Source organism: Amblyomma maculatum, chromosome 1 (genome assembly GCF_055883805.1).
Source record: "Amblyomma maculatum isolate TAMU_Amacu chromosome 1, ASM5588380v1, whole genome shotgun sequence".
Taxonomy (NCBI): domain Eukaryota; kingdom Metazoa; phylum Arthropoda; class Arachnida; order Ixodida; family Ixodidae; genus Amblyomma; species Amblyomma maculatum.
This window is the reverse complement of record NC_139344.1, coordinates 172,905,141-172,932,492: the sequence shown is the minus strand read 5'-3', so window position 1 is coordinate 172,932,492 and position 27,352 is coordinate 172,905,141.

Genomic DNA, 27,352 nt, shown 5'->3' with positions numbered 1-27,352 from the left:
TTCCCACAGTCTACGTCGTTCAAACATGCCGGTCACTCCGGCCTCTACACTCTTATTTTCAGCAACTGTAGAGTACAGCAACGAACCATTCACTTATATTGGAAAAGTGATACCTCAGAAGAGAATGCTTGGAATAAACACCTGTGGCAAAATTAGGAGCCTTATTTTGCAATGAGTATTTTTCCCGCTTTTTTCCTTTCGACTCTTCTCTCTTGCTTTGCCCTGAAATTGACATTGTCAAGCGCGCGTGTGTGTATTTTTGTTCGCGTCCTTTGTGCTGTATTAACAGCAATGGTTCCCATTGAAGCCGGCGAGTGAGAATCTGCACACTGTATAAACCCTTATGTTATATTAAAATACGAACACCACTGAGACGCCCGTAAGAAAATACGTACACAGGATGCGGCTTCCGCCTCCTTCTCCTTCCCTGTTTTCTTTCGGTGGAGGTGAAAAACTCATACAGCCCATGTGCAGTGCGATGCCAGGTGGTCGAAATCATTCGGAGCCCTCCACTACGCCGTCTCTCATAGCCTGAGTCGTTTTGGGACGTCAAACCCCATAAACCAAGCAAAACCAAATATTCCTCCCTTCCTTTTTGAAAAAAAAAAAAAAAGAGACTTCTCACTCCATCGTTAGTTCCATGATATGCTCATAAGCATGATTTCTGTCTACCAAAAAATGATTTCCGAGAAATAAGCAAATCATTAGCTTTGATCATATTGTTTCCAGAGGAGGCAAAAATATCCAAACAAATCAAATGGATCTATAAATATATACAGCAGATGTGCAGGCCCTGCTTAAGACATATTAATGCCCAGATTGGGAAGAAATAAAAAAAAAAGGCACCATTCCGACACTTTATAATTGCAAATGTACCTACATTTGAAACGAATATCAAGAGTAAGTTAGCGTCGGTAAGTTGTGCTAAATCTGTGTCCCATCAGCCAGCAGAAATACTTTTTTTCATTTTGTGTAAACCATACGAGTTTTTTTTCAAAGTCCCAGCCGAACGTTTCCCACAATCTGAATGGATCTTAGAAAGTAATCTTTTTTTCTTTCTAATACCTGCATTCCTCCTTTTCCCTTCGCATTTCTCAGAAGAGGGCATATGAGCAATTACTGGACGCTACCTGCAAGTGTAACATTCGTGACCTGCATTTCTTCACACGGCCTGCCTACAGTGACGTTGAACATTTTTACCCGAACGCATTTACTTGCAGTTGATACGTAAAGTTGAACTTCGTATTCAACCACCAAGAGTATTGAGTACTCGGCGAGCAAGCGATATGACGGGAGTGCTGACACTGAGCAGTATGCTTGAGATTTATAAATGTGGTCTCATTAAGAAATTTCTACTTTGGAAGAAAGAACTTGAAGTGTTTTCCTTCCTCTGCGGATCAATTTGAATAGCAGCGGCTCTTGTGTATTCATCTTCACCCCGTAAGTTATCCATCTTAAAGGGCCATTTATGACGCATGAATTAGAGCTTAGATGGTTCAGAATTCAAGAGAGATCCAACTGTCACTTGAAGGGGTGTGGCTGTAAGCCAATTGGGTGGTGCATGGTAAGGAACAAAGCCGCTGAAACGACCGGACGGAGGTAAGGAGACACACAGGGCAGCATTGTCTCCCTGCCTCTGCCCTGTTGTTTTCGCGGCGTTGTTCCTTACCAGCTCCTACTGGCCGGTTCACATGTCTCTTATGGATGAATACTACCTAGTTAACATTCTCCTGGCCAAAAGAAGGACGCAGCAGGTTTTGGATACAATATAAAACGCCCACGTCACATTTCGTCGATTCCCTGTAGAGTATATGGCTGCAAAATGGAAATAACAGATGATTATTCTCATTTCCCGCGAGTGAAAGCGCCGCTTCACGTTTATTCTCTTCCTTAAACCTCCACTTTAAGATGTCTTGTCTTCTAGCTCCTTGCAAAGCCGCATAACCGAGCTTCCCGGAGATACAGTTCTACATACTGCCACATCTTAGATAAAACTAAGCTCCTAAGTGTGTTCCATGAAGTCCCGGAGCCAAACAGGTACGCGGTTGCTGGACATGGAGAGAGTGATGGAAGTCAGGGCGAGTGGGATGACTAATCTTGCCTTGTGCTGTTAGTCGCGGAAATAACTCAGACTTCCGCTGGAAGTATCTCGAGAAGGCACTTGACCACAAACTGGTCGCCGGCTTTGATGGCGTTCTGTTGGCGTTGTTGGGCGTAGACCTGGTGATATTGCCGTGTACTTCACAAGACTCGGTAAAAGTCACTGTAGTCTTTATGCGCAGCGGAGGGAGACCCGGATCCACCTCGCACTTAATGGACGCCTCGGGCTCTACTTCCTCAGGGCCAGGTAAGCGCCGCATAGGCACGGTCACCCGGACGCCTCCGCCAGCTCCCCGGCAGACGTGCACGAGTATCTCGGTGGACATATTGCCTACTCGACCGATCGCTTCGAAGACTCCGTTGATGCCAATAGATGATTGTTCTCAAATCCGCGAGCAATGGTTTTTCTTCGTCTGCGAAAGCGCGTGAATGCACTCGATGAAGCGGAAAAATAAAAACAAGTTGTAGTCAAAGCTTCCAAGGGTAGGGGAAAGATGAACTGTTAGCTTTTCATTGAGACGTAAATAAAAATAATGAACGAGACGATTGTGTCTCGGTCGAAGAGTAGTCGGACTTGGAAGTTAGATATTTACGATGCCCCTTGGTAGTGTGCAATCCTTTTCACAATGCGTGCAGAATAAATAAGAGGCAACATTTTCTCCTTACCTTGCTCTTTGTCTTTCTTGTCTTTATTCCAGGAACAATTTAGCATCTGCATTCGCCCCCCTCGGTGTCCAACAAACGAGCGATTTTCGGTCCGAGCACAAACGGCTAGGTATCTCTGTGAACGCGGACGTTGAAAAGAAAAAAGAAAAAAATTTGGATGGCTTCGGTTTTGTCTCGTAATAGTGCCGCTAGGAAGTGAAGATGAAAAACTGGAAGTTCAGCGCCAAATTCGCTAGAAGTTTGTTACATGAGTGCCAGCCAACAGAAACTTAGCTTTGCGGAGAAGAGAGTGGAGCGCAGTCTGAGCGATTTTCCGTCTCCTCGGATGTATACCGACCCTTTTCTGGGGTGAGCTGCGCAGCGGCAACCATTAGTGCCTCTCGAAACGAACTGCGGCAAGTCTAACGCTGGTCTCCTGCCAAGAATCGCTTTGGGCTCAACTGCTCATCCCAAGCCGATGATGTGTGCGTGCAATCATCCGTCCAAGATAGAGCAACAACGGAATTACATGCCATCGTTGTGAACCGATTGGCTGCCTTGTTGGCTGATAGCCGTATGCCCTATCCACTAGATAAGCGTTGCAGGTTTCCTTTGCTCGGTGGGGAGAGCGCTAAAAAAATGCGAACATCCTCATGGCTACAGTCATCGGTTTATGCAATACGAACCCACTATACTTCTCTAATTCTTCACTAAAACAGGTATCAAGATTCTGGGAGGTGCACACATACGCATCCAGACAGGGCATCCAACCAGGAGGTTCATGTCGGCTATATCTTACTCCCCTTGTACATTACTTGGACGATCGTGAGTACTAAAAGATCTGTCTACATACGGCCCGTCCGCAGATTCGGTCTCGCCGGCAATAAGTCAGCACTAAGGCACAGCAGATTTTTTCTCTGAGCCACACGGCGGTGAGGCTGAGGTTAACGCGCTCGATGTTGTAACTAAGGATGCGGGATGAAATCCGGGCCATGGCGGCCGCTTTCTAAATGGAGGCTACCAACAAGCTTCCCGTGTGCTGTGCGATGTCATTGCAAGTTAAAGAACCCCATAATAGTCGGAGCACTCCACTATGGCGCCTCTCATATGCTAGTCGCTTTTGGACGTTCAACCCCATAAATCGAGCCAAGCCAAATATTTTATAGATCGACAAAAGTAAACCTAGGCGCGATTTCCTTGTCTTTCTTCAGCGTTCGTTGATATGTGTGCCAGAAAAACATCAATAAACAATGATCGATGGTCTCCGTTTATTAAAGTTTCATGTCTCTCTCTTCCTGGTTGATTACACTGGCGGAATTTCACGGAGCATGGAACAAATAGAGAATATTTCACCTAGGCCTATCAGCAATGTAAAAAAAAATGTACAATTTCTCCTTGAAGAGTGCTTTCTTCGGCATGGCGTTATCAAAGGTGGCGCGCATCAAAACGCAGCTAATACAGCGTTAGCTAGCAAGCTGAATTGGTTAGATAATTGTACATATCCGACTGTCTACTTTACTGTTCGCGCTTTTATTTTCCGAGAAGCTACCAGCCGACTGTAGACAATGTTTCTACCCGTTTTTCGATTTTAGGTAATGCCTTCTCGTCGCGGGTGCAGTGCGAAGCATTTGGGAGTATACACTATAGCAAAGATAAAACTGGGTATCAGAATATGGCGTGAGCTATGCGAACGCGCATCGAATGAAAGAGGAGCATTTATGTTTAGAAAGGGTAGTTGGAGCATTTGCTGGTTGGGTATACAACGAGTAAACGACTGTGCATGGTTTAAAAATAAAAGCAAAAAATAGACTACTCTGATTTCCTGCAATACCAAGCAGTGTTTATTTTCCTTAAACCGCCTCCTATGTTATTTTCATTTCTGCTCTTTCCTAATCGCTTAGGCAATCAAGTTTCCAGTCATGGGAATCTGAGACAGCTGTACGGTGATCTCTTCAGTAAACTGACGAATCCAGGGGGTCTTTCATGAGGTGTCGGCGTCATACTGGCACACTGCTGCAGGGTATCTGGGAGAGGATGATGAGTCCAAGATGAATGGCCTGTTCCAGCTTGCTTTTTCCGATGTTTGTGACTAGTGCACCTTGTGATCTCTCTAGACCTCCGGGGTTGTGAGATAGTCGCTCCGCGACGACTCGGTCGAGGCTCCACTGTTGGAACCGTGAGTCGCCCCAGTGGTCCATGAAATCGTCGTTAGCGACATGTCGCTAGACGACGTTGAGCGTTGGCGAGCATTGCCGGCCGAGGGAGACGGGATGCTGGTTAGGGTAATCTTGATTCGAACTGGTGGGGCTGATGGATATACCATAAACTGTATGGTCACCTTTGGTTGTCCTTGGACTGGGACATCCGAGCGCAGTTCTGTCGAGGTCACCTGGGTGCCTCCGTCCGGTCCCCGGTTGATGCGCACAACCACCTTCTTGGACATCTTGCCTTCTCGAAAGCCGATTCCAAAGAATTCGCTCACGTGAAACGAGGGTGGCCCTCAATTCTGCGTGCAAGGGCTCCTCCTCGTTTGCGCGGGCGCGTGACTGCACACGATGAAGGAAAAAAAACGCGACGGCCATAGCTTCGAAAAGCCGAAAAGTTGTCGGGGCGATTTCGGTTACGGTTTAATCGTTTTTGCGATTTATTGATGCATATGATTTGAGATAAGCATCTAAGTAAGTATGTAGAGTTACGAAGCACTCGTTAGTTTTATCACTGGCGAAAGAGAATTATTCAGAAGAGAAAGAAGAGCCCCGAGATCTGCGCCGCTCGCTGATGGCTCTTCCGAAAAATTCTCTTCGCCTCGTGACTCTCTTTCGCTTCGCTACACTGTCAAAGCAACGGCACCGACGAGCACTAAGAGTTGCGCTCTGAAAGAAAGGAATCTTTCCTGTTTCTCGCGACGCATTGAAAAATGATGAATGAGGCGCTTGGTGCCTTTGTCAGGAAATTGCCTGACTTCTACCTTGAATATTGTAGTGAGAGCTACGTTGACAGCAATGTCGCATTTTCGCTTTGACGGTGGCGCCCCGTGGTGGTGGCCGAGCCGTGGTCGCACCGCTCAGCTTCATCAGTGGTGCAGTACTAATGCCTGATGGCTAACTAGTCACTAACAAGTGCTAATTAATGGATAACTAGTCACTAACCATGTTTAGGCGAAAGCCTTCAGAGCGCGGTTCTCCGTTGCCCTCCACTACGACACCTCTCTCTCTCTTCTTTCGGGCCGACCTGCCTCCTTTTCCTTACGGCTCGGTTCAGGTATCCGCAGAGAATTGTGACAGATACTGTGCGTCTTCTTTCCTCTAAATGAATTTGAAACGCCGCTGATGCCCCTGTACTGCGTCTGCTTCTACATGATGAGTGGTGTGACGTTCGAGGAAGTGCTGTATGAAAGGCGCCGCACGGACGGATCGGACGCCCGGCGGGACCAGCTTCGTATATGGATGAATTTTCTGGTAGCGTCATGAGCATTCGTGACGTCACGGCCGGATGTGCCGTGATTATGACGTCAGTTTTGGCTATTAGACTGTGATGTCATCGTGATGTCACATTCGGTCATGACCTCATGGCTGATGCCGTCACCATGTGATGCCGTAAAAGTCACAGTCATCTCTGTCATAACCAATAAGTAGATAGTCATTATTTAGTACTGGTTAGTGATTAGTTAGTCATTAGCCATAACTATCACTGCTAGTCAAGATGTGACATGGTCGTGGCCGGACGGATATGGTCATGGCCTCGAGTATAAGCCATTAAAGGCATAATCTCGTGTTATCCTGTGGAATTTCGCCGAGAAGTGTGACACTTCTCGTAGCCGGACGGACAGGGGTATGACCACGAGTGTGAGCCATCGAAGGCTTTCGCCTTGAAATTATTCGAAATTCGAGCGGTATCTAATTATATACGGCGGACATTCAGCATCAGACGATTACAAGACAATCTACTTTACTCCTTGGCGCGGGAAGGTGGAAGGAGTTTCTTCGTCCGAAATTACTTTCGAGCGTCGCCAACAGGCATGTCTATCGCACAGATCTTTCCTCGGCGCCAGAGTTACAGGTGAGCCGCTGTGCGACGCGCGCTGGTAAGCGGGGTTAGTGCTCTCCTCCGACGGCTAGATTTTTCTTCCGCTTCAGTAAGGCTCCAAAACTCATCGCCCTGCAGCGCCGTCGAGAATGCTTTTTCGTCATTCTAAAGATTGATGTGGGTGTGTTCACAAATCAGAACGGTAAACGAGGTCACAGGACCGCTTTTTGTTCACAATGAAATCCAAATATGTGATGGGCAAATCTGTCGACCCAATGGAATGAACTCTAGTTGTTCAAGATAAGCTGCAGTTTACGGAGGAAAAATTGCATAAAAAAAGAGGGGGGAACGCTTTTCTTCTTTTTTTTTTTTTTGCAATTTCTAAAGGTTGCAAGTTTGGACCAATGCTGCTTGCGCACTAAATTTGCGTGGTGCGTCGTATTCTATTCATTATATCTATGCAACGTTTATATTTAGAAATACTTGAAAAAAAAAAACAGGTTTTGGTTTATTCCCAGAGGTTTTGCAAGAATAAAAAAACGCAAACTTTGCTCCACTTTAGCTCTCATTCTGGCACGATGCAAAAAGGCGTTGGCATTGAAACTTTTTTTGTGTGTATTAGGCATTGTATATTCGTCCATTTCAGGAGAACGTTGTGCCTCTAAAATAGTAGCCCTTTTTCTCCGCAGCGCTTCAAAACCGACCAAACTTCACAAACGTACAAAAATGGACAACTTTTATTCCAATAAAAAAAAATCTTCGACATTAGATAATACCTCGCCATTGTCCTCAATGCCTTATAGTTACAAGGGACTAAATAAGTGTTGCATTACACCTTTCAAGTATATATATATATATATATATATATATATATATATATATATATATATATATATATATATATATATTTATATCAGTTCAGTCGTTCAGTCATGTCCGACTCTTCGTGACCCTATAGACCATGTCACGCCACGCTTTCCGGTCTCTCACTATCTTAATAACATCACATAACTTCATCTGCAGCGCCTCGAGGATGCCATCTAGCCATCTCGTTCGCTGCCTACCCCTTCTCCGGCGACCCTCAACCTTTCCCAACATCAAATCTTTCTGCAGCGACTCCTCTCTTCTCATCAGATGACCAACGTATCTGAGCTTTAACTTTAGAATTTGACCCTCCAATGAGCAGTCAGGGTTTATGGTCAACAATATCGACTGATTTGATCTTCTGGCAGTCCAATGAACTCTCAAGAGTCTCCGCCTGCACCACAATTCAAACGCGTCAATTCTTCGGCGGTCAGCCTTCTTCACAGTCCAACTCTCGCATCCATACATCACAACTGGAAAGACCATAGCACGAGTTATACGGATCTTGGTTGACAGACTAATGTCTCTGCTCTTTACTAGGCGGTCAAGGCTAACCATGGCTCTCTTTCCCAGAAGCAGGCGTCTCCTAATTTCATGGCTGCAGTCTCCTTCCGGGGTAATCTTGGAGCCCAAGAAGAGAAAATCTGTCACAGCTTCCACTTCTTGTCCCTTGATGCTCCAGGACTTGATAGGGCAAGACGCCATGATCTTTGTCTTTTTAAAGTTTAGTTTAAGCCCAAACTTCTCACTCTCTTCTTGTACGCGCATCAGAAGTCTCTTGAGTTCCACTTCACTTTCTGCCATTAAAGTGGTATCATCCGCATACCTAAGGTTGTTGATACGTTTTCCAGCAATCTTCACTCCAGCTGAAGACTCGTACAGACCAGCCTTCCTCATGATGCACTCTGCATACAAGTTAAATAGGCAGGGCGACAGTATGCAACCTTGCCTCACTCCTTTCTCAATCGGAAACCAATCAGTAAGACCATGCCCAGTTCTGACTGTGGCCTTTTGCACTTCATACGTGTTCCTGAGGAGACAGATGAGGTGAATTGGTACTCCCATCTCTTGGAGAGCTTGCCACAATCTACTGTGATCTGCGCAGTCAAACGCTTTCGCATAATCAATAAAGCAGAAGTAGATGGGTTTCTGGAACTCTCTTGCTTTTTCCATGATCCAGCGAAGGTTGGCAATTTGGTCTCTAGTTCCCCTGCCCTTGCGAAACCCAGCTTGCACGTCTAGAAGCTCCCGATCCACATACTGCTGCAGCCTATCTTGGAGGATTTTCAACATCACCTTGCTAGCATGCGAAATAAGGGCTATCGTGCGGTAGTTGGAACAATCTTTGGCACTGCCTTTCTTTGGAATGGGGATGTAAACCGACCTCCTCCAATCCTGTGGCCACTGCAGGGTTGTCCAAATCTTCTGACATAATGTATGCAGAATCTTAACAGCGTCGTGGTTGAGGTTTTGAAGCAACTCAGCTGGAATACCATCAAATCCGCTAGCTTTGTTCTTAGCAAGGCTGGCTAAGGCCGATTCAACTTCACTCTTCAGGATTCCGGGCTCGAGACTAGTAATCACAACCGTCTTATGTTGGGTTTGCACATCCGGGTCCTTCTTGTACAGTTCTTCTGTGTATTCCTGCCACCTCTTCTTTATCTCTGAGGCTTCAGTGAGGTCCTTGCCTCGTTTGTCCTTTATCACGCCCAGCTTAGCACAGAAGCTTCCTTTGATATCTTTGATTGATTTATACAGAGCTCTTGTATTCCTTAATTGGCTGTTGTCCCCAACTGCTTGGCACTTTATGTTCAGGAAGGCATTCTTATCTCTCCTTGCTATTTTCTGAAAATCCGCATTGAGAACCGTGTATCTTTCTCTTTCCCCCATAACTTTTGCCATCCTCCTTTCTTCAGCTATTTTCAAAGCCTCTTCAGATAACCAGTCTGCTTTCTTGCATTTCTTTTGCTTTGGAACTACCTTAGTAGCAACATCTTGTATTATATCACGAAGATCAGTCCACATCTCTTCAGGCTCTCTGTCTTCTAGATCTAATTCTTGAAATCGATTCCTCACTTCCACAGCATATTCTGATGGAATTTGATCCAGATCATACCTGAAAGGCCTTCTAGTTTTCTGCGTTTTCCTCAATCGAAGCTTAATTTTGGCAACAAGAAGCTGATGATCGGTGCCACAATCGGCCCCAGGCCTTGTTTTTACTGCTTGTATAGCGCTTCTCCATCTCTGTCGGCAAAGAATATAATCGATCTGATTCCTGTACAGACCGTCCGGTGAAGTCCCTGTGTACAGGCGCCTCTTGGGCTGTTGAAAATGAGTATTCGCTATGGTCAGGTTGTTTTCTTGACAGAACTCTACTAGCCTCTGCCCAGCTTCATTTGGCTCACCAAGACCGAACTTGCCTGTAATTCCGGATATTTCTTCACTCCCGACCTCAGCATTCCAGTCTCCTATGAGAAAAACGACGTCTGATGATGGAGTGCGGTCTAAAAGGCATTGCAGGTCCGCATAAAGTCTCTCAACGTCAGCTTCTTCAGCAGTAGTGGTTGGTGCATAGACTTGAATAACTGTTATGTTGAAAGGGTGACCTTGGATCCGAAGTGAAATCATTCGGTCGTTTTGGGGGTTGTACCCTAGCACTGCTCTGCCCATTCTTCTGTTTACTATGAGAGCGACTCCATTCCTTCTCTTGAATTCGTGCCCACTCTAAAAGACATAATGGTCGCCGGAGTTAAATTCTCCCATTCCGGTCCACTTGAGCTCGCTGATACCCAAGATATCAATGTTCAATCTGTCCATTTCTCGCTTGACGACATCCAGTTTTCCTTGCATCATAGATCTTACATTCCATGTTGCTACGTGATATATCTCCTTGCAACATCGGACTTTCCGGTCGCTTCCCAACACATCCGCAACTGAGCGTCCTTTTGGCTTTAGCCCAGCCGCTTCATTCGTCCTGGAGCTACTAGGAATCGCCCTTTGTTCATCCCCAGTAACATGTGGGACGCCTTCCAACCTGGGGGGCTCATCTTCCGGCGTCATATCATTAATGCTATTGTGACTGGCCATAGGGTTTTCTTGGCAGGAAATACTGGAGTGGGTTGCCATTACCTTCTCCAGTGAATCACATTTTGTCAGAACTCTCTGCCGTGCACCTGTCTATCATGGGTGGCCCTACACAGCAGAGCTCACGACTTCATCGAGTTTCGCAAGCCCCTCCGCCACGACAAGGCAGTTATCCATGAAGGGGATATATATATATACATATATATATACTGAAGATGGGAAAAAATATCTTCATTTGGGACGACATTAAGAAAGGAAGAGTAAATTTACCAGAACTAAAAGTACCTTGCCTAATCAACGGCGTGTCACCCCGCAAGCTAAATACATAAGCTTGGTGAACCTAAATGCGCGAAGCGTCGTGACCAAAAGCGAAAAACTGGAAGCTATTTGCTTAGAATATCATCCACATATAGTTGTAATAACAGAAATTTGGTTACATGAGGATATTGATGACGATATTTTTCCTAGCACTCTTCGCGTATTTCGCCGTGATCGAGAGTCGAGAGGGGGCGGAGTAAAAAAAAAAACGTTGTCTGCAATTCCCTTTCAACAGATTGATGATCATGAGAGTATCACCTTGGAAGTCAGTTTTTGTGGGCAGAGTATTTTATTATTTGCTGTATACAGAGCACCCGATTCTCACCCCCAATTTCTGAATAATTTGTGTGAACATATATGGCTACATTTACTCACGGCAAAATAATATTGACAGGGGATTTCAACTTGCCTGGCACTGTTTGGAACAAACCTTCCCTTGAAAGCATTCTGAACGGTCATTTTGTCATTTTAAGTATATATTTGACATAATTCTTGCTAAAAACATGATACAAGTAGTCAACGAGCCTACTCGTATTACTGACTCCTCTAGTTCTGTACTGGATCTAGTCTTTGTTGGCCGCTCAATTGAAAATTTTGCTGTGACTGTTGAGCCTGGTATATCTGATCACAAAATGGTGTGCATCTCATGTGTTTTCAGTGCTACTCGCGACTTACCATTTGTACAACCGGAAACTGTGAAACATTTTTCAAGTGCAAACGACGAAAGCGTGCTAGACTATCTTGATCTTCGACTAAGTGATTTTCATTGGTCTAACGTCACTGCCCTATGGAACCAGTTTAAGGAGATATGCAATCATTGCCTCGATAATTTTATCCCTAACAAAATCAGGAAGCGTAAAAACGAACACCTTGGATTACATGATGTATTTTACAAACAAAAAGAAAACTGAAGCGCTTTAAACGAAGTGGTGCCTGCCAGCGCATCATTGACCGTACACGGACTGCACTTGCTCAAGCTGTGAACAGTACCCAGCGGCACTATTATCAGGTTACTTTGTCTAACTTTATAAAGAATAAGCCTGATAAATTTTGGAATCAATTATCCAAAAAGAGAAATCCAGTAGATCAAATACTGTATGGTTGTGCTATCATTTATGATAAGCAAGTTGTCGTGAACCATTTTAATGATTATTTCTAGAGTGTTTTTTTCCATTCTAGTCAGACATGCGCAAAGCGATGTCCTCCAACAACAAAGCGGAGATGAATGTGACTTGGTGTCTTTACCTAGTGTTTGTGCAGTGCTTCTGAACCTAAAACTGCGATCGTCTCCAGGGCCAGATAACATCCCCAATATATTCCTGCACCGTTACGCTGAAATGTTATCAAAATTCTTAGTCGTTATTTTCCGAGCGTGCATTTCATCGACCAACCTTCCTGATGACTGGCGAACGGCTCGTATAGCCCCTGTGCTCAAAAAAAGCAACTCCACCCTCCTCCAGAATTATCGCCCCATTTCATTGCTATCATCATGCTTTAAAATTCTAGAACACATCATTGCCAACTACGTTACTGAATTTCTAAATAACAAACATTTTCTAACTCCACTTTAGCATTGGTTTAAGTAAGGTTACTCAACTGTAACTCAATTAACTTCAGTTGTGCCCAGCTTTGCAGAAATCCTCGATCCATCGGGCCAAATAGATGTCATTTTTTTAGATTTTACCAAAGCGTTCGACTTCGTTTCACATTACAAACTAATTTGCAAACTCAAATCCGCAGGTCTACCTTCTTTCTTAATCAAATGGATTACCGCATACCTCACTAACAGAACTCAGTTTGTTTATGTTAGTAGTCACTCTTCACTCTGCCTCCCGGTAACATCTGGAGTTCCTCAAGGAAGCGTCCTTGGACCTTTATTATTGCTTATCTATATAAATTATGTTGTCAATGTCACCACTGCTCAAGTTCAAATTAGGCTTTTCGCGGATGGCTGCGTTTTATTCACAGAAATTAAAACTTCGGAGAACCAAGTAGTGCTTAACTGCTTAACTCTAACCTCAAAAGCATTAACGACAGGTTTTATATATATATATATATATATATATATATAAGCAGATCAACTCAGGGGAAATGAGGGTGCTCGTTATAATACATGAAGGAAAGAAGCCAACAGTCGGCGAGGCCAAGGAAAGCGTTGGGGATGGTACTTTGTGTTTTTTTTAATGTTTACTTGGATAATCACAGAAATTAGTAAAGCAATCTGTTTAGGGGAAAGATATTTAAACACAAAGTAGAAGAAAAAACAACGTGCCGATGATGGGAACCGAACCCACGACCTCCGAATATCGCGTCCGGTGCTCTTCCAACTGAGCTACATCGGCCGCTGTCCCCCATGCTACTTGCTTGGGTATTTATGTTGTCTGTATACGAACCTTGAGAGTATTCACCAGCGTCACCCTCAACCATAGCGGTGAACGTGGAACGTCATGTGTTACCTCCAGCGTCACGTAGAACGTGATCAAGAGTGAGGGCGAAAGCTGCGCTAGAACCCTCTTACGCTACCTATGGCTTCAAGACTGCCAGAACCGAGAACCCCGTAAGCTATAAGCAGATCAATTGAGGGGAAGTGAGGGTGCTCGTTATAATACATGAAGGAAAAAAGCCAACAGTCGGCGAGGCCAAGGAAAGCGTTGGGGATGGTACTTTATGTCTTTTTTTTAATGTTTACTTGGATAATCACAGAAATTAGTAATGTAATCTGTTTAGGGGAAAGATAATTAAACACAAAGTAGAAGAAAAAACAACGTGCCGATGGTGGGAACCCAACCCACGACCTCCGAATATCACATCCGGTGCTCTTCCCTCTTCAACACGTTTAATTCTCCTTCCCCTAAACAGATTACATTACTAATTTATGCGATTATCGAAGTAAAAATAAAAAAAAGACAAAGTAAAATCCCCAATGCTTTCCTTGGCCTCTCCGAGTGTTGGCTTCTTTCCTTCATGTATTATAAACGAGAACCCTCATTTCCTATATATATATATATATATATATATTGTTGCGTCAATAACGCTGCGCATGCAAAAGAGAAGGACGAGGTTGAAATGCGTGGACTGGGACTGGGATAAGCCTTACACTGACTGTTTTTTGCAATCACGCATTCCCCGCTTACGTTGTAAATAATAAACCCACCGCCGTAACAACTTGGAGGGAGTGCGGGGTAGGCCTGGACCGTGCAGAACATCGGCGGAGAAGGCGCTTGGCCGGGCTCTCGCCTGACCTAAGAGCCATGGCGAGCCACGACGCAGAAGATCGCTCTTCGCGCTCAACTGAAGCGAATTCCAACTCCGGCCGCGAAAATCAAACGCAGGTCAGTTCCTGGCCGCATCAGCGTGAGCCCAGAATATTTTTCGGTCTTCCGGACGAATAGGTCAGCAAAAACAATCGCTGGGACTCGGCCATGCAACTCAAGAACGTATTCTTCTTTCTGGCCGGCAGAGCGCTGCGATGGTTTGACAATCATGAGGATAACTTGTGTACACGAGATAAATTTAGATAATGAATGAATGAAAACTTTATTTCCAGCGAAAAGGAGCCCTTCATCTCCCGCCCCCGGCACGCAGGCCGGGGAGCGGGTCAGGAGGGCCCCGCAGGCTGAGGTCAGGTGAGGTTACAAGCACTCTTCACGGCCTCAGCCGCCAGGCGGGTCGCGTGCCGCTGAACGGTGGGATCTCCGCTCCGCAGCCAAACCTCCCAGGCTTCTCTACTATCAATGTTAATGCCGGTGCCTGGGGAATCGGCGCATTGCCATATTATATGATCTAGCGTGCCTTTTTGTCCGCAATGTTTACATTTAGAATCTTCTTCCTCCCCGGTCTGTGTTAAAAAAACCCAGACAGGGCAGATGTAGTTATCGGCTTGTAATCGCCTCCAGATTCGTGCTTCATTGTTAGAGACCGATCTGGGGGAGGGTATACTTTTCGATCTAATTTGTAAGATTCTGTGATCTCATTGTATGTGATAGCGCAATCTTTAATTCCCTTGCATTCGGGCTGTTTTACCGCTGCCCGGTGGTAGAGATCTCGGGCCAGCAGGTGCGCAGCTTCGTTGCCAGGGACAGATTCGTGTGCTGGTATCCATATGATGGATATGGTTCTAGTAATGGGATTTGTGAGAAGAATCTTTTTGGCCTCCTCTGAGATCCGTCCTGTTTCAAAATTCCAGACAGCCGTTTTGCTGTCGCTGATTATAGTTTTGGCCTGTGTACCAGTGCATGCGAGCGCTATTGCGACCTCTTCAGCTGTACTAATGTCACGGGTGCGTGTTGAGGCCGCAATTTTAGGTGCACCTTCTCCATTTACTACTGCCGAGACAGCTGCTCCATGTCGTCCGCATGATGCGTCTACATAAGCAACTTCATCGACTGCTTCGCGTTTCATTCTTTTAGCGATGGCTTTGGCTCTGTGTTCTCTGCGTTCTTTGTTGTAGTCTGGGTGCATGTTTCGAGGTAAGGGTGGTACCAGTATGTGTTCCCTTATGTTGGGTGGGATAGATGTTTTCGTCTGTGGGCCTCTGTCTTATTGGAGTCCGACCCAGTCTAGGATGGCTCTGCCTGTCTCCGTCTGACTTAGTCTTTCCAGTTGAGAGATTCTGACAGCTTCAGTGAGCTTTTGCCATGTATTATGAATCCCCATTTTCTCCAGCTTCTCTGTTGATGTGGAGACAGGGAGGCCTAGTGCGCGTTTGACGCATTTTCGAATTATGACGTCGATGTTTTCACGTTCTGTCTTTTTGATATTGAGAAAAGGTGTGGCATAACATATGCGACTGATGATGTAGGCCTGTGCCATTTTGAGTAGACTACGTTCCTTGAGACAGTGTCCTCTAAGTGCTACTCTTCTTAATATGCCCGTAGCTTGGGCCGCGTAGTTCTCCAATTTTTTGATGGTGTTTGTGTTCTGCCCTCTTGCTTGGAGGATCATTCCTAGGATTCTAATTTCCTCTACTTGTGGAACCGGGTAGTTTTCAACATTTATCTTTATGTCTTCTTTATTCTTCTTATATTTGGGGTTGTAGATGAATAGTTCTGACTTTTGCGGCGACCAGGATAGACCGCGTTCCGCAGCGTACTCAACCACCTTATTTGCGGCAGCCTGGAGTTTGTTCTCTATTTCTGCGTCGCTACCTGTATTTATCCAGAGATTTATGTCAACTGCGTACATGCTAAATTTTAAGTCCGGTATTTGCTTTAGTTGTGCTGGTAGCCCCTTCATAGCAATGTTAAATAGAAAGGGAGACAAGACAGAGCCTTGTGGCGTTCCCTTGCTACCCAAGGTGATTGTGTGTGATTTGGCGCTTTGAAAGCTCATGGTGACCTCTCTGTTAGTGAGAAAATCTTTGATATAGTTATAGGTTCTAATTCCAACCCCAACTTCTTGGAGACCTTCGGACAATGTCAAGCATAAATTTAGATAGAAATGGCGACGGTTCTTTTGCTGCATCCCGGGAGAACCTATTTGTGCAGGAACCCTCTTGCCTCTACGTCTTGTTTGACGCACTCACCCAGCTTCATATCATCGGCTGGGTTAGCGGCTAGTAAGGCATCCTCCCATAAAGTGGCGGGTGGGAAGGTATGGGCCGGGTTGACTGAGTACGGTTGCGGGCACGCTCACACGTAGTTGTATAGGTCAGCTGTGGGGGCCAGCAAATTGTTCAGGAGCAAGGGTGTAAGGTTGGTTGAATTCAGTGCGTCAGTACGGGTGAGACGCACGAATTCGTTTGAAGCTGTCTCGAGATCGTGCCTTCCCTAATGTCACAGAGTGATGTGGTGGTGGGTGACGGCGTCATGTTCTCTGTAGTAAGTGGGGACGGCGTGGTGCTCGTAGTAGTCGTGCAGATCGCCATAGCTCATAGGGCTAAAGAGCATTCCCTCGACGGGCTGACGGAGAGTTTTCGGGCGTGCACATGATTGCATTGTTTCCCTGGGATACCTTAGTGCCCAGGTCCCCGAGTGATATTTTACGGTGTTCAAGAGCGGACGTGGTGTCAAGTATGCGAACGACCGTTTTCTGGATCGAACCTTGGAGGAAATGTCCAAGTGCCGCCTGAGAGTCTGTGCATATGGTTGTGGTGGTGCTTTCAATGGCTGCGGCAGCATCAATGATTTCCACTGTCAGGGCAACGCACTCGACTTAGCCCGTCCCTGGTCCTTGGCGCGAATGGCGGCTGCCATCTTGGGAGTTAGCTATTATGGCTCTACGGAATGATACCGTTCACAAAGAGAGAGAGAGTTTTCAGCCCCATTCTAACCATGACTTCTTTGACTTTTTATCGTCAAAAAAATATCGTTCTGCATGGTTTTCCTATATGCGAACGTTTTCTTTTCTTTTTCATTTGCTAGGTGGAGGGGCATTGCTTCCCCCTCAGAAATACACTCTTGCATAGAGTTCACAGCACACCGACCATGATCGGCCTTCTGCCATTTCCGAGCACAGCGTGTCTCCTAGACAGTGTACACCACATAACACACCTCCATAGACGTTTCGAAAAGCGTCCTGTACCTACTGTCGCTTTTTGAGTAGCAGTCCGTCCCGCCATCACTATGAGCATATTGGCCTCGCGACAAATAGCAGCAGTGAACTACCTCATTTTTAGCAGCACTATTTCAATTTTTTTTTCTCTATGCGTACTGTGGCGAACATTGGTTACAAAAGCCTCCAACTTCGTAAGCGTGAAGCGCGGCACTAAATGTTTTTCCTTAATGTAACAAGGGAGAGGGCAAAATTATATAGAGAGAAGACTAAACTATTGTGATTCGTGCCAGGGTTTTTCTATTCGCTTTGAAGGACTAAACATTTACCCTTTGAGATCTGCACAAACCTGCGCTGTGCCATAATTAATACTTTCTCTGGCCGAACTTCACCTCCGTCGTTATTCTCTAAACATACCAAGAAATTCTGCACAAGAAATGAAAAGTTGTTTACGAACTAAGGTTTTTTGGGATATCTAACGCTGCACCAAAAAATCAGTAAAGCTACAGATCATCCTTGTGGATGGCTTGAAGTCTTCAACTGTTTATTTTAAAAGACGAACCTTTTTCGTTTTCTATGCAAGTTCTAATTAGTCGGCGCGAGCGTAGGAAGGATTTTAAAAAGAAACGTTAGTAAAAGCAAGAGAGAAAGTAGAGGAATTCAGGACCTCGTTGCAGTACAGATATTCAGCTTTAATCTAGGAAAACTAATATAGAAGCAATAAGCGATAACTTTATATAGGAATACTGAGTGCGCAGTGGAAGTATAGCACCGGAAGACTATCTCAGGAGACGAAAGATCCGATTGAAAAAGCCAAAGCATGAAATTTTCAAACCTTACAGGAAGCACAAAACTCGCTGAGCTATCAAAGCTGATAAATAAGCCTAAAGTTTAGGGCATAAGAAACTATAATATGAAAAGAATTAAGCATGCTCTAAGGAACAGCGGTAGCCTAAAAGCCGTCAAGGGGAAACTGGGTACAGGCAGAAATCCGATGTGTCCGCTAAGGAATCAGTTGGCCAATGTTCTTACTAATTTCGAAAAATTGTCAAAGCAGCCTATATGTTCTCCTCACAGCAACCGAAGTAATCAAAGCAATGGAGAGTTGCAAACAGTAGTGCAGGGCAAACAGACGTTGCGCCGGTAAAGAAGAACGAAATAAAGAATGCCTTCAGCTAGGAAGAATCAAGAGATTTCTTGAGGCATGGTGGAGAAATCGTTCTACAAAAATGACCACTCTGTACGCAAAATGCCTCATGATCGTGAGAGTACCTAAATTTTGAAACAACGCTAACATTATTTTAATCCATAAGAAAAATGACGTCAAGATATTGAAAAACTGCAGAACGATCAGCTTGCTATTCGTGCTAAGATACTCGCTAATAGAACCTAAATAACATTCAAAATCAATCTACCAAAGAACTAGGCAGGCATTCGCAAAGACAACTCAGCAATAAACAACATGCAAACTCTATATCAACCAGAAGATAGAAAAATCCTCGCAATAAAACGAACCTCCGTACTTACTTTCATAGATTTAGAGGAAGCATTTGACTCATTCTAAACCTCAATCGTCGTGCAGGAATTGCAGAATTAGAGTGTGTATGAGACATATGTAAAAGTACTTTAAGATATCACCAGTTGCTGCATTGCACCATCATCATCATCATCATCAGCCTGAGTATACCCACTGCAGGGCGAAGGCCTCTCCCATATTTCTCCACTTAACCCGGTTCTGTGCTAGCTGCATCCACTTGACCCCTGCGAACTTCTTAATCTCATCCGCCCACCTAACTTTCTGCCGCCCCCTGCTACGCTTTCCTTCCCTTGGAATCCAGTTTGTTACCCTCAGCAACCATCTGTTATCCTCTCTTCGCACTACATGTCCTGCCCATGTCCATTTCTTCTTCTTAATTTCTACTAGAATGTCGGTAACTTGAGTTATTTCTCTGCACCCGCTGTATTGCACCATAATCGTCCACTAATCAGGTGATAAAGTCCCCATAAGAAATAGTGTTAGGCAAGGAGACATGGTCTCCAAAGTGCTATTCACCGCTTGCTTAGATGAAATATTCACAGAATTAGATTGGGAAGAGTTAGGAATAAGAGTTAACGGAGAATAAATACCCTAGCAATCTGGTGTAACCTGCGATTCGCTGATGACGATGCCTTGCTAAGTAACTCAGGGGACGAATTGCAAAGCATAATTAAGGATTTACACAGGCAAAGCAGAACGGAAGGCCTAAAACTTATTTGCAGAAAACTAAAATGTTGAGCATTCTTAGAAGGGAACAGTTTACGATAGGTAGCGAGGCGCTGAAAATTGTAAAGACAAACGTCTACTTAGGACACGGAGAAAACTCGGACCCGGACGAAGGAAGTGAAATAACTAAAATAAGATTGGGATGGAGCGCATTACCAATTACTCTGTGATCAAAAATGGCGGCTCACCAGAATCCCCTGAGAAAAAAGTACGTAACAGCTAGTATCTTAGCGGTACTCATCTATTGGTCAAAAATCTGGAAGCTAACCAAATGGGTTCAATTTAAATTGAGGACAACGCACAAAGCTATAGAATAGAAAATGATACGTACAACGTTAAGAAGCAGGAAGGGTGCAGAGTTGGTCAGGAAATAAACATGGGTTACTGACATTTCAGCCTAAATCAAGAAGAAATTGGTTTGGGCACGATAATCGATTGTTGCGAAAGATAAGAGAGTGCATTCCAAGGGAAGGCAATGCATACCACTGGCGGCCTTTAGGTAGGTGGGTGAGATTCGAAAGTTTCCGGGGATCGAATAGATGCAACTGGCATATGACCAGGGTAATTCGATGGAGATGAAAGATGCCTTTGCTTGCAGTGAATATTGTCAGGTTGATGATAATGGCGATTATGCTGATGCCTAGCCACGCATAGGAAGGTTAGAATATTCCAATCAACATGTTTAAAAAAGCCTCTTACAATATTTTTTGAGATCAAAAATTGCTTATAATGCGGGTGGACTCTCAGGTTGAAGCACTACGCCTTAAACCTACCATTGAGAATGACTTTATCACCCCTGTTGAAACGGATGTTTGATTATGAAGTGTCCATTCTTCAAATGATTAAGTCCTACAGATGATTATGTTGATGATGATGATGGCTCCATTTTACTGTGTTCGACTGTGCTCGACTTCCCTGTGCTCCACTGTGCTCGTCTTGTTGCGTACATTTCCATCAAAAGCACGGAAAATGACTTTGTCATTCCATTGAAACCTGCTGATTGCCATATATACAGATGTTAAATTTCAAGAAAGTATTCAAGTTCTTGAAAGCAGCGAGGGCTTCAATGGGCGGTGATGGGTGACAGTGACCACCCAAAAATTTATTTAGCGCCTGACAACAAGGGGAGCTTGTTTAGTGAAAATTAGTGCAGCCTAGGCTATCACTACTGCATTTATTTGTTGGTATATTCCTTTTCGCGAAAAGTATCGCCACAGAAGCATTATGGGCAGTCAGCACCCCCTCGCGATCTCGACGCCACCCCACTACGAATGTCCTGGCGCCGTCCCTAATTGCGCCCAGAAATATTACATCCGCATATTTATTGTATTGTCCATTTATTTTTTACTTATTCCGTACAAGATTTATTCTGAAGAAACTGAAATTTCCGGCCGTGACTGTAGTGAGTTCAGTATTTGCTTCTGTTGAAAACATACCTCATCCTGAACACGACTTACCCATTCGAAACTGCTGCTGGGCACTGCCGTCTCCGCTATCTGCGGTCACGCGTAACGGTGCCTCGCTTCCTCATACGAAGAAAAGAACGTGCACCGAGTACCGTAACGCAAGACACGATCTCCCTTTCTCCTTTACAAGGCCCGCGCACAGGAGCGAACGAGCGTGCTCACGCACCGGAAGTGCAACCGTAGCACGCTGCCACGTGCGTACCGTCAACATTGCGGTACTCTCGGGGAACTCCAAGTTTTGCCCTTGCCCAAGACGCAAATATAAAGCAGCCACAAAACCCTGGCAAATAGCTGTGCGAACGGCTCCGTCGGACCAATGAAGCGTGACTACGGTGTGCTCGCATCGGCGTCGTAATGAATGGGATGCGCCCGCGGTGTTGGCCGGGCACGCGCCAGACGCCGGGCAGAGCAAGCCGCCGCCGGTGTAGACCGGTACGAGACGCGGCACGCGCCAGACAATCCCCCCTCTCTTTTGTCTCGGCTGATCGCCCCATGGCTTCTCTCTGCCTTTTCCCGTCTTCCTCCTCTCCTCTCTGGCGCCTCCCGTTCCTCGCGCACCTCTGCGCACTGACCCCAGCCCTGCTGTCGCCCACGCTCCAGTGACCCTGTCACCCATCTGCCGCCACCTCACGTCTGCCGCGTACCTGCCAGGTGAGGGTTCGTTTAAAAGCAACCTCTTTCCATCCATCTAGTGCTACTACACCGTGCTTCCTCCCCGAGTGAAATGAAATACCTCCCCCCCCCCCCTTCCTCCTCCACCTCCTGGCTCTCCTTCCCCGTTTCTTGCGCTTTCTCTCCTTCACCCTACTTCGTTTCTCCCGAGAAGCATTCGTTTTCCTCTCCTCATGCTCAATTTATCCGGACATTGCACGGGGGGCTGTCCTTTCCTAGCCCTTCGCAGCAGCATGCAATTCGCTAGCACGCGAACGAACTCGTTTGAGCTTACGTAACCCAGGATAGGAAAAGCAGACGCCTTCTCTCTCCTCACATGCCCCGTCATGACGTTAACACAGCGGACCGCTGCCCCAAAATTGAATTTATTTGACTTCTTTTGTTGTTGTTTTTTATTTGTTCCACCTTTATCTTGTCCGGGACGAGGGATGGCGTGCCGGTTTTCTTGCTTGTTATATGCACGTACATTGTCCCCGCACTTGCATCAGCATGCGCGGATGTTGGGAAACACAACAGTGGATGCACCATGCTAGCTTGTCAGAGCTACGTGTCTATTCTTCGGAGTGAATACTTGGAGGCGAGGACTCACATCTTTGGGTTGTTATGTCACGCTCACAAGAGCCGCATTTCTAGACACTTCACGTGTTGTTTTACTGCTATCTAAATGGCTGCGGTAGTAGCAGCACAACTAATGTTACTGCTATTGCCGCTGCTAGTTACACACGTCCTGCATTACTGATGTATTGGTGGAGTTGAGCGGCGGCTACGCGCGCTTTGTACGACATGCGCTCGCACTGGCGGTTGCCTGCCGGCCGCCGCTGTGGAATCGTTGCGCTGCCGCCCTACAACTCTTCCACAAGCGAAACGGCCGTTACCGTGCGAAGCGCGTTGACGCCTTTGCTCTGAGAAAAAAAAAAAAAAAAAAAAAGAAACCAATGGTTCAAGATCGTCCAAGAGCCAAAAATACTGAGCGAAGTTTTTCAAGTTTGTAAATATTGAAATTTTGAGTACAATTAGCAAGAGAATATTTCTGCAGAGAGAAGAAGCGCGACCGACAAAGTAAATCTCAATTGTGTTATGGGGATTTCTAAATGTATCCTTCTCTGAAGCGAAAACCTTCGGCAAGCCAGCAGAAAATGTTCAGTCCTTTCACTCTCACCACAAGCACCACAAAGGTCTGTGGGATTGAACCCTCATCTACATAAGCAAAGATTTAGGCAAGGGATCCTGCATCGCATGAGAGTCAGGACTATGTCACACTGCCGTGTTTTACATGAACAAACCTTCCATGTGTAAATGAGGTGGTGATAGTCAATGGTAAGCAGCAAGTGTTTTTAGTGCGCTACAGACTAGCTCCTGAAGCATGTGGCTGCAGGCCTGCACAATCTTTGTGCGTTACTAAGTTGTGATCCCGTGTGTGAGGATGGTAATGAACGCGGTCTGCTGCCCCGAGGTGAAGCACACGCCTCAGAGCAGGAAAACAGGTTACAGTGAACGCGCCTCTGGAGGTACACAAAAAAGTGCGTCAAAGATAGACACGCCACACTCGCGTTAACAGCACTTATAGCTGGCCAATTGCGGCCCTGACTATACTACAGGCACGGGGAACCGCCCGAAAACGAGGAATATGTGCAGAATCAGACAGAAGTGCGTCAAGTGTGAAACAATTCTGCCGCTATGGTATATGCTTCAAGATATAATGCACGAAGGCGAAGCTGGTACACCTCCTCACGCGGCCACTGATTGAGACTGGCCTGCAAATTGCGATCCGCTCCTTCGAACAATGAATGCAACTATAAAACGTCAGACAACGCGCTCGCTCCGTTTCCGGTAGTCTTGTACGAGTTACAGAAAATAAGTAATCGATTACGATTGCAAATGCTCCGCCTGAAATGTAACTCAAAACATTTTACCAGCCGCAGAAAAGTGACTGATTACTATTGCGTTACTTGTATTCGATCTTTATTGCCTTAACACAAAATCGCTCGAACCTGCAATAAACTGGTGCAGCTTACTTGTATTTTCTTCTTTACGCGTTGTTAATTTTCAACAGGAATTGTTCTTGAAACTTTCCTGAATTTGCAACGCTTTTTCATAAACATCATATCCACTACACAGAAACGTTTTGTATGTAAGCGCTAGATGGCGGGGCGGTGAGCGTACGAACGCCTTGCGCAATGCTTCGAAGCCAGTGTCTACGTCCTCTATGAACCGTCATGCTGCGTTGTAGACGCTGAAATGACGCGCTGCAGGTAAGAGCGCTCAGAAGCCGAGATAATCATGAGCAGGTGTTTTCTTTCGTTTTTATTTTGGTGGGGGGAGAGGGGGGGGGGGGGGGGGGCATCAGATACGGTTTACGATGTAGATCCTTAGCTAGGTCGGTTATGTTCTTCAGCCAGAAGCTGCGGGAGCTGCTAACGTCATTGCAACAAGCCAGGCATTCATGCGCGCCGTCGTGCGACCAAACAATTTAAAGAAATCCCATGCTCACGGACGCTTTGCCCTATAGCCTTTTAGCAACTAACTAATCGATTACCGTTGATCTGTTAAAGAAAAAAATAAGTGAATCGCCTAGAAAGTTACACGAAATGTGTTTAATAATTACAAGCAATCGATTAAAAGCCATCAGTTACGTACAACTTTGGCTCTCGGTGGCTCATGGGCCTGCAAGACCAATGGCAGTCATGTGTTATAAGGTCTGCACTTCTACTGCATTTCCCTTGCCACCACATAATACGCGAGGGCGTACACAGCTCGTTCGGTCGAAAATCCGTCACCGTACCAAGTTTAGGCTCGAATTTTTTTCATTCGGAAAAATGGAGGCCTGTAGTTCTGGCGGAGTCCCTTCACCTAAGGCGCGCCCCAGGTGTCCAACGAGAATTGGGAGAAATACTGCGTCTTTACCTCCCTGTAAACCAATTTACAAAATAAGTGTATGTGTCCACCGAAAAGTGAGACAGATAGAGCGTTTTCCTTGCCCCAAAACCTACTTAAACAAAAAATATTTAAAAATTTCGCGGAATAAAAAGGCGGTATTAAAGGCGCTCTCGCGTTTACTCTTAAGGCAAACCTTCAACGTCCATCTATTTTTTTTTTAATTTTTAAAGTACGCGCTTTATCCTCATACCATACAGGAGGGAAAGTATGCGCATAAAGAAAAAAAAAAAAAGTCCCAGCTTTTTTGTGCAACCTAACGGGGTTCGCATTAACCATGCTTTCAGTGCGCTGCTATTGCTGTATTTTCGGCGCACAAAATATACAAACAAGAATTGGGCTTTTGGGATCTTGGGATCTTGTTTCACCACAAGTCGTGCACTTTAGAAGAAGCATTGTCTGAACAATGTTTAAATAAATAAAGCACACATGCCATTCGACTGACGCCTACTGTACACATGCCCTTTGTTTTGGAGGAAAAAAATATCGATCTACAATTTAATTATCCGTGGCATCTTCTAAGAATGCAATGGCTTTTAATTTGCGATCTCGCTTTGGTTTCTTCTACGCAGCATTCGACCTGTTACGCTCAAGAAGCAACATTTCCTACTTTCCCAACTGCTACGGAGGTCACCGGCATGGCAAAGTAAGGAAGGGTCACATGTGGCTCTAAAAGATCTTCATGACATATATGCCCAGCCTGCTAGACATGCGTTGCAATATCGAAGACCATTACTCTGCCACACTGAAGGAATTGTACAAAAGGCAGCTCATAACCTCCCAACAACTGAAGACTGCTTTGTGCTCCTGAGCAACGCTCTCGATCTCTCCTGGAGCCCAGTGTACTGCACGCTACAGGGCGAGAAAATTCGCTACAGAGTTCAAAAATGGCTAGGCCGAGATAAACATGCACATGCGTTTTTCCGCACTTGCTGCTGTCAAGAACTGCCGCCCATTGCCAGGCCCAAATATACCTATATACTACTTACGAGATTCAGTCGTTTCTTGTGTTACGAAAACATTATGAGAAGGTCAAGGGATAGTGATGCATTTTGCTAACCGTACCATGCGTCATGCGTGCTAATCTCATTTTCATTTCTTGTTCTTCGGTTATATTATTCCTGTCTTAATACCCCATTGCACTGAGCCGAAATGCCAAGTTTCTTTCAAAATATGTTCGATTCTCGTAAGTTTGGCTTCGTGCGTACTAGAGGTGTCATGGCACGCAGTGCCGTGTCTCAACCTTAAGGTCGCGGGCAAGGACAGCGGACCACAAGTAGCAGGCGCACATCTGTCCGCTGATGCGCAACAGCTTCCACGAACAGCAGGCTATGCCAATGGGATGAAAAGCCGACTTTGCGAATGCTCCCATGGCATGGGAGTTTATGCGCAACCTGCTTCACTGACAGCAATGAATATATCGCACCTTTTGTTAATGTTCTTCGTCCAGTACATTTGGGAAGAAGATAGAGAAAAAGAACATCTTAGATTGGCGCATAAAAAAATTTTAATTACCCTTTCTACGCACTCGAATAACCCAGTTGTAAGTTGCAACCGAATGGTAAGCCCTCCTGTCCACCGCTCAGTAGCACCCCGCTACTGCCCTGTATTTTTTTTTTTTCCTGTTAAAGATAATCCCAGCCAACTCACTGGTCCGTACTGCAAGTCCTTTAACTTATTGCCACGAATAAATTCACCGGTTTTGGTTACTGCTGAGCGGAGGACGGCTAGGTTCGGTTAGGTTAATTTTCTTATATGGAAGGGCTTGCTGACTTTTACTGCTATTTCAGAAATGGCAATGCGGAAAAACAATACTGCGCTACAGATTCTAGCCAAGACAAGCTCCGATTATATATAGCAGGTAAGTACAAGAATCACAGTGTTGCGGCGCCAATTTCCAGAAGAAAAAAAAAAACGAACGGTAAGAAATTCGACTTTCAAAAAGAAACCCGCGAAAAAATATAGCATCAATAATGTTGTACGTCATTTACTTGTGATTACAGTAGAAATTGTTCCCTGTGGTTTATTCTCACGACATGAAATTCTTTTGTAGATCTGATGGCCACAAGAGAGCACTAAAATAAACAAATTTTTTGAAATTGGTCAAAAATAGTCCCACCATATTATTTGGAATCTATGTGCAACTAAATCTGCATACGAGTGGCTTAAGTGTTCACTATGTTACGCTTAAAACAGAAACATTCTGTACGGCAGAAACAGCGCTTTTCTCCGTGCTAGTCCGTCACAGTCAGCTGTCCAAAGCACCGTTTTGAAGATATAGGCCAGCATCATCAGAATGAAACAAAACAAAGCATCTTTTCGTGTGAGGAACGGAGACGCCTGTTAACATCATACAAGGTCAGACATTTCAATCGATGAATATGAATGGTCAAGAGAATCAAGACTGGCAACACCAGCAAGAAAATTAAGCATCCATTGACGACCCCCCCCCCCCCTTTTCTTTATTCCTGTCCCGATTAAATACTGA